This window comes from Tursiops truncatus, chromosome 16, assembly GCF_011762595.2.
Source record: "Tursiops truncatus isolate mTurTru1 chromosome 16, mTurTru1.mat.Y, whole genome shotgun sequence".
Lineage (NCBI taxonomy): Eukaryota > Metazoa > Chordata > Mammalia > Artiodactyla > Delphinidae > Tursiops > Tursiops truncatus.
This window is the reverse complement of record NC_047049.1, coordinates 34,878,098-34,896,560: the sequence shown is the minus strand read 5'-3', so window position 1 is coordinate 34,896,560 and position 18,463 is coordinate 34,878,098. Positions and strand designations below refer to the sequence as shown.

Here is an 18,463-nt window from a genome sequence, read left to right as displayed (position 1 = left end):
TCCTTCTGGCTTTAAAATTGTATGATGCCAGGATGTATGAAAATCTCATCATTGGAAGGCCAAGGTCAAATGCTATGAAGCAAAAAGACCAGATGTTCAAATATAAACAACCAGATGCCAGGGGGCAATGACACTTGAGGAAGGCAAGGGAGCAAGGAAGGCATGGTGTGTCAAGTAAATTCAGAATTAGACTGGACCAAGTAAGAGTTGATGGAGCACCTGGTAAGGAACATCAAAACCAGTAATGAGGGATTTGTTTTGCTTTTAGCATCATCAAAGGGAAGAAGACTTAAATCAGACCATTTGATGATCACAGTGCAAAAGGTGCCCTAAGGGAAGAAAATGAAATACTAAAATAGAGACCAAAAGAATTATTGGTTGGGAAACCACTGGGGAGATTCTCTTTCCTAAATTGTCTTCTGAGGCAGAAAAACAAACAGAGCTAGACAGAGAGAATGTTCTGGTCCCATCCACGAGAAAGCCCTAAAGGAACTCTAAGCACAATCAGAGAACAAACCTTTGACCTGTCACTTTGAACTATTCCTGGACTAGAGATTGCATGTGTGATTCCCATTTTATCAAGAATATTATGGGGACGGGGAAGACTAGGGTGATTACAGGGCCCTAGCAGTGCAAGAATCCCTGATCATCCTTCCAACCTCTCTTTGGGAAGCAGAAACAAGTGGTACCAAGGCAACTGGATTATCATGAATTACCCACCTCTTCCCAAAGTGATGCTAAGGCTCAACTTCTGAAAGAAATCTGGAAGGAAGGCAGAGAAAAGGGTTTCTCCTCTCTTTAAAGTGATGATACTCATAAGAAATAACAACAATAAAATAACTATCATTTACTAAGTGATTTCTGTGTACCAGTCTGTGGCTTACAGGTTCGCCCAGGTTTGACTGCCCAGTTTTGAATCCTGGTTCAGCCTCTTCTTGGCTTGTTGATCTTGGGAAAGTTTCTGAACTCCTTTGGACGTTAGTTTTCTCATCTAGGAATAATAATGGAATCTATGTTAAAGGGTCAATGTGATATAATTCATTTAAAGAGCTTGGAATAATGCCTGACCCATAGTAAAACCTCAACAAATAGTACCTATTACAATGATTATTATTAATTACTTTACATTTATTATCTTACCTAATTCTCAAACAACCCTATGAGTTAGGCACATATACTAATAAGATCACCAATTAACAGACTGAGGACATGGCAGTTCACAGAAGTTAAATAACTTGCCTAAAGTCACACAGCTAGTTACTGGTATATGTTTCAGAATTGGAAAAGCTTGACAATAATAAACTTGTATTTCACTGATAGTATAAATGCATGTTGGATTTGACTTTATATGGCAAAATGTCACCACTTTATTATACCTATTAAAAAAGTTAAGTTATATTAAATGGTTCTGCTAGGTTCACTCGGTATAAGAGGAAGAGATTGGCGAGAGACAATGAAACCATTAGCAACCTATTGTAGTGACACAATTGTAAAGAGAAAATGCCCTGAATCATGGGCCAGTTCAGACTAGAAAAACAAGTCAGAGATATCCTGACGTGGAAGGGGGAGGCCTGAAGAGAAGGAAGAGTCAAAGACCACCCATTTTAATCTTAAAGGGCCCAAAGGATGGTGGCAACAGGTAGAAACAGGGAAGTCAGGAGGACAGTTCGCATGCGGAGTTCGCTTTTAGATGGACAGAGCATGGGGTGATGGCTGGGAATTCGAGATTCTGCCACTGACATCTCTGTGCCTTAGTTTCCTCTCCTACAAAATGAGGAGTTGATCTAGAATTAATCCTTTGGATTCCTTCCAGCTTCCTAGAGGATGCATGTAAATGAAATAGAGGAAGTGGAAGAAAGATATTGGGGCTTAAAAAGTCAGTGAGTGCTCAAGGTATTAGGTCATTAGTCTGGCTTTGATGTAAAAGAGGACAATGGGACAATGATTGACATTTTTAAGATTAAAGAAAACTGTGCCTTTTAAGAAATTACTTAGGTGGGATAATTAATACAGTCTTATCTAGAATGGAGGCTGTCTCCAAATTAACCCAAGAAATCTAAACTAAAATGTATAAGAATCAAAGTCAAGTAGCCTTTATTTGTCAGAGAGATAAACTTCAGTTTGCGTGGTGTGATGTGAAGGTGTTACGAAAGTCCAGCTGCCCCAAAAATATCCTTCTGATCCTCTTAAAATGTTGCCTGGATTTCCACCATTAAAATAAATCCCTTTGAATGTGGTTTGTCTTGTAAAATGCACATTTATTTCACATTCAGCTGTTGTCATGCTTTCTGGTGAATTAGTGAAGCAGGCTGACAACTAGCTAAGGACAACCAACCGAGGAGACAAAGCTTTGGAGGAGGAGGTGGAAGGGATCCTTTTGATATGTGTGGCATTGCTCACATCAGTCAGTTCAACGATGTGTGGGCTCCTATTGTGCCCAGGTCCTGAGCTGTGTTCCAGAGGTGAAAAGGTTAGTAGATTGTGGTTCATTGCATCAAGATTCTTACAGTCCAGAGAGTGGGCTGCATGAAGGTCACGGAGCTGGGGAGTTTTGAAAAGCGGGACCAGAGACTCAGAAAGGAAAGGTGGAAGGACAAAGAAGATTCTCTACCATCACAGTCTCATTGAAGGATTGGACACTTGATTCAAGGAAGGCTTTTTCTTGATCTCAGTGAGTTCCCCTAAGGAACCACCAAAATTTAAACTGGCGGGTTTGATACTCCATTGGCTGCAGAATGACAGATCATTCCAACTCCTTTAATTCGATGATTTTTTTGGTCCTTTGAAATTTAAATTAGTAAAATTTGACTCTATCAGAACTTGTCAGCTATATTGTTGACTATGAAACACACGTCCATTGCTATTTTTCATGTCCCTCTCCTCTTGTGGAACTTCATATATGCAGGACTGACCGCACAGTGGGATTGCTGAGGCTGGTGGAAATGTAGAGGATTGGGAGCTAGAAGGATAACTGAGCACTTCTTTAAACAGCAGACCAGAGGAGCACCACAGTCTCATAGATGGCATTCAACAAGCACCCTGAGACATAACTTCTAGTAATGGAGAGGATATTCAACTACGGCTTGAAAGGTTTGGGGGACCAGTTCTGGCTCTGGTGTTTGCGAGCTGAATAACTGTAGGAAAACGTTACAATACTCACCTATATTTATTGAAGACAGACTATATGACAGGTACTGTGCTATGTGTTTTACTTATAAAAACATTTAATTCTTACAACAACCCACTGAGGTAGGTTCTATCATGTTTCCTGTTTTATACGTGAGGAAACTTAAACACAGATAACTTCAAGATCATATTACCTAACATTTGTCAAAGCAGGGATTTGAATACAGGTAGTCAAACTCTAACGCCCGTGGTTAACTACTATGATACTCTAGTTACCTAAGTCTTTGAGGCCTCAGTTCCCTTAAAAATGGACATGTTGGGTCAGACAATGTCTAGATTTCTTTCTGGCTTTAAAATGTTATGATTCCAATTATATGAATTATACCTGTACTTAATATACTTAGGGTTAATCTCTGTTTCTGAGTGGTCTGTCTTAGAGAACTGAGCTCCAAAGACAAATTTCTGAAATCTGGTCTTATCTCCTAGCCATCTCTTGTGTTTCATTAGAGTTGGACCATATTATTCGCTGCTCCACCAAGAATGTCCTTCCTCAATCTCCATCTACTGAAATTCTATCCAGCCTTCAAAAACCAACTGAAATGCCACCTCTTTCAAGTAGCCATTCTCAGTCTTTGGAGATTTAGACTGGAGGTGTATTAGACTGTTGGGGGTTGGGATCTAGAAAAAATATTTGTGTTAATGAAAGGAAAAGATGTAGGATAAGGAGGAGAAAGGGTGGAGGGAAACACTTGGAGATGAGGAAGGTTAAGAGGACCATCAGTAGTGTCGTTGGTGACCCACACCAGCAAACCCTTTCCTGAGATGCACAATCATGAAGCCACCGAAGTGCTATTCAATGATGCCTAGCTACTAGGTGTGAGGTGAGGATTAAAATGAGATAACATAGGTGAAATAGTGTCTAGAGAGGCAACAGTGTGATAGTTCCGAATTCCGTTACTTGCATAGGAACTTGCTCATCTCCTTCATGCTGAAGAAGGCTGCCCTCCTGCCCAGAAAGGAGTAGGACAAGCAGAGGTGGGACGGGACTCAGTGGGGAAAAAAGAGGTCAGGAGGAGGTATATGGGAACACAAGGAGAAAAATGAGAGCCAGAGATAGAGAAGTAAGAGAGAAAAAGTAAACATACAGGAGTCATGGGAGAGAAGAGCATGGAAGGAGAAGTGGAAGCAAAAGGGCAAAGAGAAAAAGAAAGAGGAAGGGAGTTCTGGGGTTTGGAAAGAAAAGGTTTGTGCTGCGCTGGCAAAACCCAACCCCCAGAGGAAGAGTCCTGGAGGTAAGCAAGTGAAGCACCCAAGTCCAGAGCGCTCTCACATTCCTTCTCGTTTCTCTGTTCTCATCTGTTATTGGAGGGGTTCTAACCCCTGCCCTCTGCTGCTTTCTACCACTGGGTGGTCCTGGAAGGTGAGAGGAAGGAAGGGGCCAGGGGATTCCTTCACTCTCTCTGCTTTGGGAGGCATCTCCAGCAGTAGTTGCACTTCCTTCATGGCTCCAGCTCCCACTGGACAAGGCTTCATGGTTCTGGCAGCCTCCTCCCTTTGCCCCTTCAGCCCTAGGGGAGGAGATGTACCCAGCAGTTGCTAATCTCAGGGTTGCCTCACTTTCTCCTGGTTGTAATTCTAGTTCTTTCAACAGCTTTGTAACTAATGCACTGCATTAAATTATCACTATTGAAGTACCTGGAAAAGAAAACTTTACTTTCAGTTGTATTCACCCTTGGAGTTCAAAGACAGCTGTCTCAGGGAAAGCCATGCATTTCGTGAGAGAAAGAAATCCAGCCAACCCAAGAGTTACGAAGGGTCAGGGGCCAATTCTCCAGTGTTTGATTAGAGAGTGATGAATCCACAGTGGCTGCCAGAGTTGAGGAACTCTAGCCAGGGAATTATCTGTAAAATGACTGGGTTTGTGGCCATTCGTGTCCATTCCTTCATGACTTACTGTACTCACTTTGATCACCTTGAGCCTCAGTATAAGGAACATCTCAGTTTTATTCCTCCAAGGGTTATTAAGTGCCCATGAGGAGTATAGAGGGCACGTAGCTAGGTGTGGTGAGGCGGAGACACAGAGACATATTGGGAGGACATTCTCAGTTTTTGGAAGTGTTTGCGTTTTGCAAGATAAGGTTTGTGGATGGTCTATCAAGAGACCCTTTTGATACTCTCGTTTTTGCAGTTGCAGCAGAGCTGCAGACACTCAATTTTATTCTTCAGGCGTTCATCTCTCCCATCCTCAGAGCCCTGTTAAAACCAGGTTCCTGTTCTTAGGAATTCACAGCCTAGTGGGGACACAGAGTTGGGCACACGACTGACCCTCAGGCCAGGCTGATGGCAGCCACAAGGGAGGATTCTGCACAGGGTTCGGGGAGGCTGCACAGAGATGGTGGACAAGTTGAGTCTATTAAAGTTTGACAGGTCGAGGGGGCTACGGGTCTTCTGGCAGAGAACAGAGCAGGATCAAAGTCAATTGTGAAAGAACAGGGGCATCTGAGGTGTTGTCTGTAGACAAGGGTTTTTGGGGTGAGGGTTGGTCACTGGAAAAGAGGCTGAAAGGTGGAGGCCCAGCTATGGAAGGCTCTGAGACTAAGGAGTTGGGGTTTGAGGCAACGGGAGTCATCGGAGGATCTTGAGCATCATGTGGCAAGGTCAATTCTGGGATGGCAACTTTGAATTCTGCGCGGAGGACGGATTTACACGCAGAGAAGCTGGAGACAGGCGAAGGAACTGAGAGGTCTCAGAGATGGCTCATACATGGGAAGCCTCAGCTTGACCATCACCAAAGGGGCATGTTAACCTCAATTGAGCGGCTTTTCTCTCCACCAAGGGCAAGCGTCCTCCGTGTGTGTGTGTGTGTGTGTGTGTGTGTGTGTGTGTGTGTGTGTGTGTGTGTGTGTGTGTGTGTGTGTGTGTGTGTGTGTGTGTGTGTGTTGGCGGGGGAGGGGGAGGGGGGGGAGGGGAGGGGGGAGGGGGGAGGGGAAGGGGTGGGTGGGGGGGTTCCTTCTACGGCTGGAAGATACGAGGACTCCAGCCTCCGAAGTTTCGAATTTCTCCTTGCCAAGGTCGGGCCCCTACAGGTGGGCGCTTTCGAGCCCCGGGCCAACGTGCGGGCCCCGCGCCCGGCTGCCGCCGCGGCTCGTCCCCTCCAGGCCCGGACGCCGCCGCGGGCCGTGCCGGGTAGGGCGCTCCGGGAGCTGCGCGGCTGCTGCTCGAGGAGGCCTGGCGGGCGGCGGCGAGAGGCTGTGCCCCAGTTTGTGTCCAATCAGGGAGTGCGGGCTGTGCCCCGAGCCGGGCAGCAATGCGTAAACAAACCCACGGCAACTCCTCCGCCCCCTCGGCGCGCTCGCCCCGCGCCCGCCGCCGCAGCAGCCGCCGCCGCCGCCGCCGCCGCCGGCTCGGCTCGCCTAGCGCCCGCCCGCCGGGCCGCCCCCCCCACCGCCCCGCCCGCGGCCCCGCCCCACCCCCGCCGGCGCGGGCGCCCTCACCTACCGCCCCACGCGCGCGCGCTCGCGCACCACGCGCCCCGCGCGGCCCGCCCGGCTCGTGGCCTCCCGAGAGCAAGGTAAGGGCGATGCGCTGGGACCCGGGCGGTTTCCCCGCCCGGCGTGGCCGGGGGAAGTTTCTGGCGTCGCCGTATTCCGCTGGGCCGGGAGGAGGCCCCCGGCGGCAGGGGAGCCCAGTGAGCGGGAGGGGGCCGCCAGACGCCTGGGGGTCACAAGTTGCCTAACCTGCCATCGGGGCGGGCCGGCGGGCTGCGCGGCGGGGCGGGCGTCGCGCCGAGAGGGGCTGGAAGCGCGGCGGGCGAGGGGAGGGCCCCGAGGAACTTTCTCCTCCCCGGAGGGGCTCCTGCCAGCCCCGGCCGCGGCCCGGCCGCCGGAGCGGCTGGCTCCCCGGCTGGAGGGAGCCCGTGAAACGTGTTTGAAGAAGCTGACGCAGTTTGTGACGCTCGCGGCTTCCTGACGGGGACCGGCAGCGGCAGCGCCTTCTCCGAGGAGGGACGAGCCGAGGCGGCGCTCGGGCCCTTCCCCCCGCCCGGAGCCGCGCGCCCCGGCGCCTAGTTGGGGGGCTGGGGGCTCGGGGCGCGAGCATCCAGTGGAGGCCGGGAGTCGGGCCCCGGCAGCGCGCGTCGCTTCCGTTTTGATTAGCTCGGGTTATTATATAAGATGTCACGGAGAGGAAAGGGGCGAGCGGGCGGCGCGTTGGCCTTCCGCGAGGGGCGGGGAGGGGCGGGAGTCAGGGCGAGCGGGGACCCACCTGTGCGCCCTCCTCGCCCCCTGCGGGTGTTGCCCGCGCGCCTGCCGGGGACGGGGAGGTGCGGGGCGGCGGCCGGGTGGACCGACGTGCCCGCAGCTCCCCTCCCGGCCCCGGGAACATTCGGGCAGCGGCCGAAACGTGCTGTTTCTTCTCCGCCGCCTTGCCTGGGTCTACTCGTTTCTGGCTCCGGGCGTTTGTACTTTGAAACATTTGTTTAATATTAAAGAAGCTGCGTGTGCGGCCGTCCTAGTGCGCTCGGAACGTGTGGCCGTGGGCTCCGGGGCGGTTAATGAATCATCGCCCCGCAGACCGGGCGCCGATGATTCCTGCGGGGTCCACCCCGCGCATACTCCCGGTGTGCCTCTGACCCAGGGACGGCGACCCTTCCTCGGCGGTGACGCCTTGGAGGGCCGCGGGAGAGGGAATGCAAAAGGGCGGCGGCTTATTTTTCCCCCTCCTCCCGCAATTTGGGGGAACTTTGGGGGTGGCAGAGTCCCCACATTTCCCGAGGCTTGTTTCCCGTTGTTAGAAGAGTTAACAAGATTCCACCTGGCTGTGTTGATGAGTCGGTGGAGGAGCGCTGATTCGCTGCAGGGTTGGATCGTCTCTCATTCAGAATCTGGATGGCTCTGAAGGAATCCTTCTAGTAATTGCCTCTACTTAAGTACCAATAAAGTAATCAGCAAAAAGTTTAAAAGTTAGTGGATCTTAAAAGAAAAATCAGTGGCTCCTAAGTAGAGGAGTTCTACTTAAAGGTTTAGGTTTGAGGATTTGTTTTTGTTTTGTTTTAATAAGCCAAATCCTAAAAGGAACCTAGTTTGCCAGAAATTAAGAACTTTTGACCACTGTGACCACCCTTGAAGACTCACCTTGACTCGTTCCCACCATACCCCACACTTGTAGGATTAAGAATAAAGTTTTCTCATCATGTAGGACTCACCTCAAATGGCATCTACTCAGCAAGGCCCTCTTGATCACCTTAAGTAACCTCTCACCCCAGGGACCACCCCCAGTCCTATTTTATTTTCTTCATAGCACTTAATCGCTATCTGAAAGGATTTTCTTGGGTGTTCTTTAAGTCCTGCCCCTCTGTACTAGAAGGTAAGCTCTACTCTGGCAGGAATTTTTGCCTGATTTGTTCATTGCTGTAACTCTTAACACCTAGAACAGTGCCTGGCATATTAGGCAGTCAGGATTTGTTGACTAGTGAATGAATGAATTTCTTTTTCCTATTTCTTGGTGGGACTATCTTTGACAGTTGAAATTTACTGCCTTGCGTGGGCAAGACACTAAGATGGTGCAGTTCTAATTTCTTCCAGTTTTCTTTTGATTGATTCATTTCCTCCTCTATGCTGTTAACTTACAGCACAAGATGGGTTTGAGCATCATATCCTAAGATGCTGAGTACAAGGCATGTGGAGCCTTGTCGAGAGAGAGGGTGTTGGCTGTATAAGTTAATGGATGATTAAAAATATTATCTGTGCTAGTTGAAAAAAAAAAGGTACAGGATATTGAAAGGGAATCGGCAAAGTCAGATTCCCACAGTGCTATATGTTTCCACTTGTATTTGAAATACTGATATTTCTATATTCCTCCCTCTCCATCGCCTGCACACCAACCTCAAATTGAGCTGCAGTTTGGGAAGGTCCATAGTAGGTAGCATTTACTATGAAGTATTAATTTAACTAAACAAATACAAGATATACATCTCTGCAGTGGCCTTAACTCTGTTGTTGTTAGTGTCAACGGCTTAACTCCATAGAAGAGTAGATAGAAGGAGTTATTTTAAATTATATTTTAATTTTAACATCTTAAATGAATCGTAAAGAATTAAGTTAAAACTATGTCAGTAATATAATGGAAGAAGGATTAGAAGGTCGTGCTTCATACTACCTCCTCTGAGGATAAATTTTAGTAAACTTTTTTATTATAAATAACAAACTTTGGAGGCGTATTAGTTGGCTTTATACTTGTAGGAATATTTTCAGAACTCAGTGCCTCCAAAGTCACTGCCAAAGAAGAGTGTTCCCTTTCCATAGCAGTAGCTGTGAGCACTTTCAGAAGTGTAATCTCAAGAGTGAGCTCAGACATAATACAGGTTGAAAGCTAAATGGGACCTTGAAATTGGTTGGCATATTTCATCCCTTTTTATCAGACCCTTTACTGAGGTAACTAAGGCACAGTGAGATGACTTGCCCGGTGTGCAGGTCTAGGATTAGAACCAAGGGTTCTGACTTCTTGTTGGAAGTCGTCAAATCAGCCAGAGCTCCTATAGTTGGGGAACGAGTGGTCGCTATGGTTAGTCGACTGTCCGCCTCTTGCCGGTGAACTCTCAGGGAGTGAAATGAGGTCGTATTCAACTTTGTAGCCTTTGATGTGCCTTGGACATCTAGGGGCTCAACACATAGTTGTTGGGTGTAGTTGGACAAACGTATTTTAAGTTGAAAATATATTTAAGAATTGAGAAACCAGGAAAAACATATCTCTTTTCCAGAATGAAGATGTTTTTGATAAGAAAGTCAGAGTGTTGGCAGTAATTAACCTTAGAACTTCTATAGTAATGAGGTTGCTGTTTAATTTTCACGCCTCCAGAATTTCAAATAAAATGGCTTACAACTTGTAAGTGTGTGCACTTGCTTAGGTGGCATAATTATTCACTGAAGAAACAATCGGAGGCTGTTTCAGGACACCTGGTAGGTCTTGCCTTTGCCATGGTGTCCAATTAGAAAAGCCTAGACTGTACAGCCAGATAGAATAGGGACCTAAGCTCAGCTCTGCCCCTAACAAGCAGGGCTCTCTGTAGCAAGTTACTTAACTTTTTTGAGCATTCTCTTGTCTCTGAATGGGGGTAATACCACCTGCCTTGAGGGATTGTTGTGACGCTGGGGTAAGGTACAGAAAGTGCCTTGTGTATACTAGGCCGTTAATAAATGGCAACAGTTATATTATGATTTCTGATTTAAGAAACCAGGGGAGCAGCTTAATTTCTTAAAGCTTCAGTTTTATCAGCTGGAGGATTGGTGATTGGCATGGAAGGAGGGAAATTAAATGATCTCTAAGATCTTATCTAACTGTATAGTTTAAGGAACTGATAAAGAATGCAGAGTTCTACAATTTTAGTTGAAATGATTCATATATCCTTGATCTAACGAGCAACTGCAAAAATGGTTAATTTCTAGACCTTCCTAAGAATTTGGCTTAATTAGCTTTGGTGATACTAAGTACATCTTCATTATTTTATATGCTATATGGTGGATACAGAGTTAACTTGAATATATCAACCTCTCATTCAGCTTACTGTATATAAGGCAGTATAAGGAGTATATGGGTTAATCAGACATAGGTACCCTTTCTTTGAGAGGCTTAGGAGGCATGTAGGAGCATAAGACAGGTGACCAAAGGTTTTATTATATGGAGGCACTGTTATAGAGGCATAAAGAAAATGTTTTCTTTGCTTTCCGTTTTCTGTTTTTGGCCGCGCCGGGCGGCATGCGGGATCTTAGTTCCCCCACCAGGGATCGAAGCGTGCCCCCTGCATTGGGAGCACAGAGTCTTCATCACGGACCGACCGCCAGGGAAGTCCCAAGAAAATGCTTTGTGATTTCAAGGAAGGAACACACTATTTCTAGGCAGAAAAATTGGGGAAGGTTTAGTTAAGGGATCTTGAGCTTTAAAGAACTGGTGGAACTTAAACTGGCAGAGATGTAGGGCTCAGCCTGTGCTAAGACTTGAAGGAAAGAGTATATGAGCATATCCAGGATGGAGAGGAGTGTGGTTAAGCTGTAGGGTGAGGAGCCTGGAGGCAGGATAGTGGGACGGCACGCCGCCTGGCAGCGTTAGGACCATATTGTGGACATCTTGAGCACTGGGCTAAGGAACCTGTTTAGTAGGCAGTAGATAACTATCAAAGGTAGTTTGAGTGGGGGACTTAAAGCTATGCTTCAAGAAGATTAATCTGTTTTGGGGGAGTCATGGATAATCCCATTTTGAAAGCTATTAAAATAGTTCCTGGGAGAGAAGGAGTGAGAACCTAAATTAGAGTGGGGGCAGTTGGGTGGGTGAGACCCTGTAGAAATAGTAAATGCAGCAGGACTTGTTGGCTAACTGGATGAGGGAATTGAGGGAGAAGTCAGAGACTGAAGCTGAGTGACTTTGGATGGTGATGGCAGAAATGGAAATAGTCGGAAAGGCCACTAGTAAAGCACCTGTAAGTAGTATGCAATCAGTAAGTATTTGTCTAGTTAATGGAAGTTTGGATTTGGATGTGTTAATTTCTTTGTGCCTATGAAGCTATCCAAATGGATGGCAGCCATTTAAAACAGATGGATTTGAGGGCATCCTTATGAGGGGGGATGGTGAAGCTGTGAGAAGGGTTCAAAGTATGGGTGAGAAGAGTAAAAGACCAGGGCAGAGTCGGAAAAACCATGTTTGTGGGCTTGGAGCGAGACAGAAAGAAGCTGACAGGATGCCGAGAGGAAAGAAGCTGGAAGAGAACAAGGAAAAGGTAGGGTAAAGAAAGGGGAGGAAAGAGAATTTAGACGGGACAAGTAGCAGTGTCGAGGCACTGAGATTGAAGACTGAGAAAAGGTCATTAGATTTGTCAGTGAGACCATTGTCAGTAGCCTTTGAGCATCAGGGGTAGTTGGGCAGTGGAGATGGAAGTCAGCCAGGTACCTGAGAGGTGCCTGAGCAGGAAGGAAGCGGAGAGAGTAAGTATAAGTGAGGATTGGTCTGTGAAAATTGGAGAGGACTGTAACTTGAGGTGATGAGAGGGCCAGGGAGCCAGTCTTAAAACCAAACCGTGAGAAAGGCCCGAGAGCGTTGTGGGCCGAGTGGTTGTCAGTGGAGAGGAAGAGGCTGAGGATCTGGAGAGGGAGCGGGAGGGCGGTTCGCGCGCCAGGTCAGTGCTCCTCAAGTAGGAGGCACGGGAGCTGGATAAGGTGGCCACACGTCCGATTGCCCAGGACAGTCTCCGTTCACACCTGTTACCCCAGCTCACTTATAGGATAACAAATAACGCCTGTTTTTATTCTAAAACAAAGTCCCTTTTCTAATACTAAATCATTTGATCATGACAAAGATAGTTATTCGTGGAAAAACAGATGTGACATGGAGGGAAGAAGATTAAATGAAGGCAAAAAGGAACAGATTTAGAGAGGAAAGTTGGAAGCTGGGAGGGAGTGTGACTGCATTTTAAATGGGTTGGTTCCCCTTTTTAAGAAGGAAAGAAAAACGGAGGAGGCCAGTTCTGTTTGCTGAGAGGACGTTGAGAGTGAGAGGCAAAGCTGGGAGGTGGAGGAGAGGGGGAAAGGTTTGGAGTAGCTGTGGGTATGAGTGTGACGAGAGCCAAAGGTGATAAGGGCCTGACAGGTCGCACAGATGCCTTAGCCTTGTGATAGAACGAGTCATGCCTGTATTTACGACTTTTCCAGCAATACTGAGAAAATTGGAAGTGGAGATGGTGTGAGTATCGTTGAAACTGCCAACTCCATATGGGTCCCGGGTTGAGTAGGAAGGCAAGTGAAACTAGTGTTGATGGGCTGGGAGAATGAGCAGGAGATGTGAGATTAGACTGTGTAGTGGCTGGTTGGGCAAGAACGAAGGAAAGGGAGAAATGGGAGTGTGGAGGGGAGTCCTGGGGCTGGTGGCCAAGGGCCTGAGGGACTTCTTGAGTAGCTTATCATGATGGAGGGATCAGTAATGCGCAGTGATGTGAATTCAAAGTCTGGCTGAACCTGGGAATGGTGAAACGACATCAGCATGAGGTAGAAGCTCATTGATCTTCAGGAACTATGAGGCCAGGGTGTCAAATGATTATTATGTATATCAGTATCAATAGCTGTTGTAAAAATTCTGGAATACATTTATTAAAGCCTTTCTGAGCTTTTAGTCTGTAGAGTTGGAGAGTACCCTAAAAGAGGGAAGTTATTCCTTCATTTAAAAGATGAGGAAGCTAAAGTCTCTTAAAGGCTTTCTAGGAAAATTGAGACCTGCCCCAGACTGCAGATGTATGTGGCAGAGCTGTCTCTGGAAAGAACCGGAACCCCTGAATTTCAGTTCAGTATTGCCCTCCACGACAGAAGAAGTAATTAAAGTATCCACTGAACAAAGTTTTACAATGTGTCCTCACCACACGGCCTGCCTACTGCTTGTAGAGCACCAGTGTTTGTGGGCACAGAAAGCCACTGAGGAGAGCTGTGGAGTCGTGTCCACGTGCTCTGACTTCTGACCGAAAGGCAGGTGATGGCGTCTTTGAGGAGGACACATGAAAAGCACCCCTTCTTCCCCACTAATTAAAAAATAGATAAGAAGCAGCAGGTTGTCAAAAAATTAACTTCGTTATTGATGCAGCCTAGGCTGGAAGACACAGCTTGGTGTGAACCCACATTGGTCCTGTGCACCTTCTACACCCTAGGCTAGACTTTGAAACTGCCTACTGGATGGAAAGTTTGAGGCTGCAGAGCAGAAATACCCAGGTTTCTGCCTTTCACTGTTCAGACAGAGAAAGAGAAAAGAGGCCAAATCTCTCATGCCAAGTATCTTTGATAGAAAAACTCCATCCATTTGTAAACTGAGAAACAGGCCCATGGCTGTCACACACCAAGCAAATAAATTGCTCCTCCTCTGTGGGGAGAGTATGGTGCAGGGCAAGAAGACAGGCGTGGATAGGGAATATCCCCCCTTTGGAAACCCTGTGAGTGGCAGAGAGGCATTTGTTCCCCTTGCAACAGGTTATAGACCACTCTTAACCTTTGTGTTTGTGTTTGAATTAGACTGACTTCTGAGGCAGCAGGTGCATTTTTATGTTAACTAGGAGTGAGTGAAATGACTCAGAAGGTTTGAGCATAGTCCTTAGTTCATCGATTTCATAGAAATGTCTAGTTGTTTTCTCATTCCTCTCTGGGGAATCTCAGGAAGCTCACAGATATCATCGCAGAGACCACCAGCTTTGATATCCTGTTTCTGAATCCAGAACTTCAGAAAAGTGGAAAGTTCTTTCTCCTCATAACATGTTTAAGGAGCCTTTCATTGGACATACGGCACTTGGAATTTGTCCTGATTCTGTCACTGTTAGTGACCTTACTAATTAACTATTACGTGCCTCAGTTTCCTCATCTACAGCATGGGAGAACATAATGCCTGTTCTGTTTCCCAGGTATTTGATGTGAAAGCTCTTTGCAAATAAATAGTGTCATGCAAATAAAAGGTATCAATATCACCATATGGTATACAAGGTAAATTTTGAAGTTTAAGAACTTTTTAAAAATAAAATGTTTCAAATAAAACAACTAAGATGACTATTGAAATTTGATGGGACCCTCTTTTAGGCACTGAAGGTAAATCATGATAACTTTTCTCCCTTTATCCATGTCAGTGTGTATAACAGTTCTGGCCAAGTGTGATTAAAGCACTGTGTTTCATGACAAATGAAAAATTTGCCTTTTTATCTGTTTCTCTTTTAACTGTTAAAAAGGTCTTTTTTTTTTTACTATAAAATATAACACGTATATAACTTTTGAAATGTAAATGTATAGTTCAATGAATTATTAAAAAGTGAACATCCATGAACCTACCTCCCAGCTCAAGAAATGGGACAGTTTCACTCCCCACCCCTACCCACCATAGGAGTCTTTTTTCTTTGTTAGATGCTTGCTTTTCTTTTCAGGGAAGTTTTGAGTAGTAGCAGGAGGCAATTATAAATATTGACAGGTCCAGAATATGTGCTTCTTTGAGTGGAATTAGATCAAAGGTGTAATATTAGTGTTTTACTCTGTAGTTATTTCTTATAACTATGAATTCAGTGTTTCGGACAAGTCCTGGGTTTTCAGCCTTAAAGATCAAAATCTTCAGGCTTAGAGCCTTCAGATTTGAATGGGAGTGAAAAAGTTGTGATCCTTTGGATGTGAGAAAATTCATGCGTAATTATTTGTTCTGATCATCCCTCCTTTGCCTGTTTTTAGAAGCAAAATAACTAAGACTGCAGCGTTGATGATGACTTCGTACAGTAGTCAAAGGTCTTCTTGGAAATACTTGAACATTATCAAGGCAAATACCTTTCAGCTCAGGCCACCATAGGCTAGATTTGAAGTCGCAAGAAGGAGTCAATGAAAACAGCTTTACTGCATGAAAACAACCTGTATTTTCTTCAATTATAATCTAGTGTTCTAAATTCTACCATCTTTTAAGGCTTAATTAATGAGTCAATAAACCAGAAGTATTTTGTGGTATCCAGAAAAGGATTCTGTTTTGTTTTTTATGCTTTTATGATTAAGACAGAAAATGATGGTAAACATTAAAAGAATTGGGAAAGTATCTTAGCTAATCAGATGCATCAATTAAAAACAGAAAAGGTGTAAATGTTTCAAAAATTGATAAGGAAAAAAAAACTGATAAGGAAAGGATCATCTTTTGGGGGCAGTTTCTGTGGTTGTAAGATTGAGTTATTGGGATTCAGAAATTTGGTGGACTGGACCTGTGTTTACTGTCTGTCCCTCCTGAAGCACCACTATAGTGATGGTAAACAAGAGATGGGAGACACCAACACATTTTTGGAGGATGAACAGCAGACAGACCTGTGGCAACTGACTTAGTGTAGTGGAAAAAGTTGATACCTAGGTGCCCTTAAAGGAGATTGGGAATAGATACTGGGAAGAAACAGCCAATTTATCCCTCAGAATCCCAGAAGGGCTCTGGAATTAGAGGCTCTGGAATAGGGCATGGGGCTGAAAATAAGGGATTGATTAAGAGTTCATAAAAGGAACTAGACTCTCAGTTCACTTTCCCCATCCCATATAGCAAGAGGAAGTCCTGGACATTTTTTCTCTGGAGAAATTGAAATATATTAACAGTTCTGGATTTAGGGATAGCAGAAAAAAAGAAAAAAGAGGGTAAGGGTGAAATTCTGAACTGAAAACAGAGGAATTTAATGAAATTATGCATACCAAACAGTGAGACCTGGTGTGTTCTTTTTAACCCACCCACAATCCTAGGATAGCCAGGTAATCACCAACCCAGGCAGCATATTGAGGAACTCTTTTCTGGGCAAAGTGAACAGCCCTAGAGAAAAGATCTACAGATACTGATATATGAGGTCCCACAATGAGAAAACTGACTTACTATCGATTCTTCCTATGGTGAACCCTCAGCAACAACCCAACTCCCCCTATTCTGTGAACATGGAGCTTGCAATAAGGTATTTAGTACCTTAGTATTTAGTACCTTAAATACAAATAGTCAGTGAATATGAGACATTTGAAGAAAGCATTCAACAAGAAAAAAGGCAGGAACCAGAACAAATGAGAAAAAAATCATGGAGGAAACAGAAATGCAAAAAGAAGAAGAAAAATGGAAATAATCAAAATCAATCCTCCTAGAATTAATAAAATAAGAACTGGGCTGTAAAAAAGTAATAATTAGAGAATAAGAAATAGGTCTTGGAAACTAAAAATAAGATGGCAAAAAAAAAGTCATTGGAAGGACAGAAGATAAAGTAGAAACAAAAGGAAAAAGAGGGAAAAAGTAGAATTAGAGGGTCAGTTGATCAGGTATTATATCATATTAATAAGAGTTCCAGGCAGAGACTACAGAAATAAAATAAAAATAAATCAAAAGTTTACAAAAAAGCAAGAAAAAAAAAGAGATTACAGGGAAAAGTAAAGGAGAGGAAATTACCACAGACATAATACAGGATATTTTCCCAGGACTGGAAGACATACAATTATAGATTAAAAGAGTTCACAGAATAGCCACATGAGTGAATGAAAAAAGATCCACACGATCCATGTATAAGACACATCATTGTAACGTTTTGAATACTAAGGAAAATGGGAATAAGCTAAATTCTGTGGAGGATAGAACAGATCACGTACAAAATGATTGGGAATTGTAATGGCACCTAAAGAACAATGGATTAATTCTTTCAGAATTCTGAGGAAAATTATTCTTAATCTAGAATTTCAAACAAACTGTCGAGTGGGAGATACAGTAAAGACATTTTGAAGGTGTGAACGTTCTCAAAAGTTTACTCTCTGTGCATCTTTTTACAGGAGGCTATTGGATAACATCAAAATGTGAGCATAAATGTACTGAAACATACAGACTATTAAATACCCTGACCATGCATGACTGCAAAAGACGCTGGGAAAAAATGTTGACATAACTATATCTTAGGAGTCTGGGAGAGGATAAGCTAGTGCATAATAGGACATCACTAATTTTATTAATTACTAAATTAAAATCAAAAGTAAATCAAGAGGGCTTCCCCAGTGGCGCAGTGGTTGAGAGTCTGCCTGCCGATGCAGGGGACACGGGTTCGTGCCCCGGTCTGGGAGGATCCCACATGCCGCGGAGCGTCTGGGCCCGAGAGCCATGGCCGCTGAGCCTGCGCGTCCGGAGCCTGTGCTCCGCAACGGGAGAGGCCACAACAGTGAGAGGCCCGCGTACCACAAAAAAAAAAAAAAAAAAAAAAAAAAAAAAAAAAGTAAATCAAGAAATATTAGTATATGCATATTGTTTAGGAATATAAAATTTAATATCAAAAGAGAAATAGCTAACTATTTTTAAAGTAGATTGCCTTTGGGAAGTGGGTTTGGGAGTGAGTGGAGACATGAGAGGTTACTGCTGTGTTTTCATTTTAAGCCTGATAGTACTATTTGTTTAAGTAATTTGCATGAGTTATATTGGTAAAAATAAAGTTAGTAGGGAAAAAAAAGTAATGCAGTTCTAATAAGTGAATTAGAGAATGATTTACATGGATCCAGAGCTTTAAAATATATACATTTAAAGTTAAGAAATACTGTTTTGAAGTTAGAATCCTCCCTCACAACTGATTCCAGCGCTCTGGAATCACCCTGTCTCAGAATCATTTGAGGCAGCTTTAAAAATCAAATCCTCCCTCCATCCCGAAATTCATTGGACTTATTTGGCTTTGGCTGGGCCCCAGGGAATCCTTAAGTTTTAGAAGAACCCCAGCTGCTTCTGAGGTATATCTAGGGCTGACTCCTAGCCAAGTAGTTTAAATACCCTTGCTTTTGCTGCTTTAATGTTTCCTGTATTCTTCCTATCCTCTCTCACT

General features: G+C 44.7%; 1 protein-coding gene and 1 long non-coding RNA gene across 3 annotated transcripts in view; one reads left to right on the top strand and one right to left on the bottom strand.

Moving 5' to 3' along the window:
• Positions 1 to 7,031, bottom strand: part of LOC141276815 (uncharacterized) — a 33,907-nt gene extending 26,876 nt beyond the window's left edge. The window contains exons 1-2 of the long non-coding RNA XR_012326992.1: positions 6,864 to 7,031; positions 885 to 991 (exon numbers count right to left, since the gene is read on the bottom strand). This is a non-coding gene — a long non-coding RNA (uncharacterized lncRNA). The remainder of the gene's footprint in view (positions 1 to 884; positions 992 to 6,863) is intronic.
• The window catches only part of PCGF5 (polycomb group ring finger 5), a 114,722-nt gene continuing 102,806 nt past the window's right edge, over positions 6,548 to 18,463 (top strand). The window contains exon 1 of one of the 2 annotated variants that reach the window (XM_073794203.1): positions 6,548 to 6,697. The gene's annotated coding sequence lies outside the window, so the exon portion shown is untranslated. The remainder of the gene's footprint in view (positions 6,698 to 18,463) is intronic. The other variant, XM_073794204.1, reaches the window with a different exon arrangement.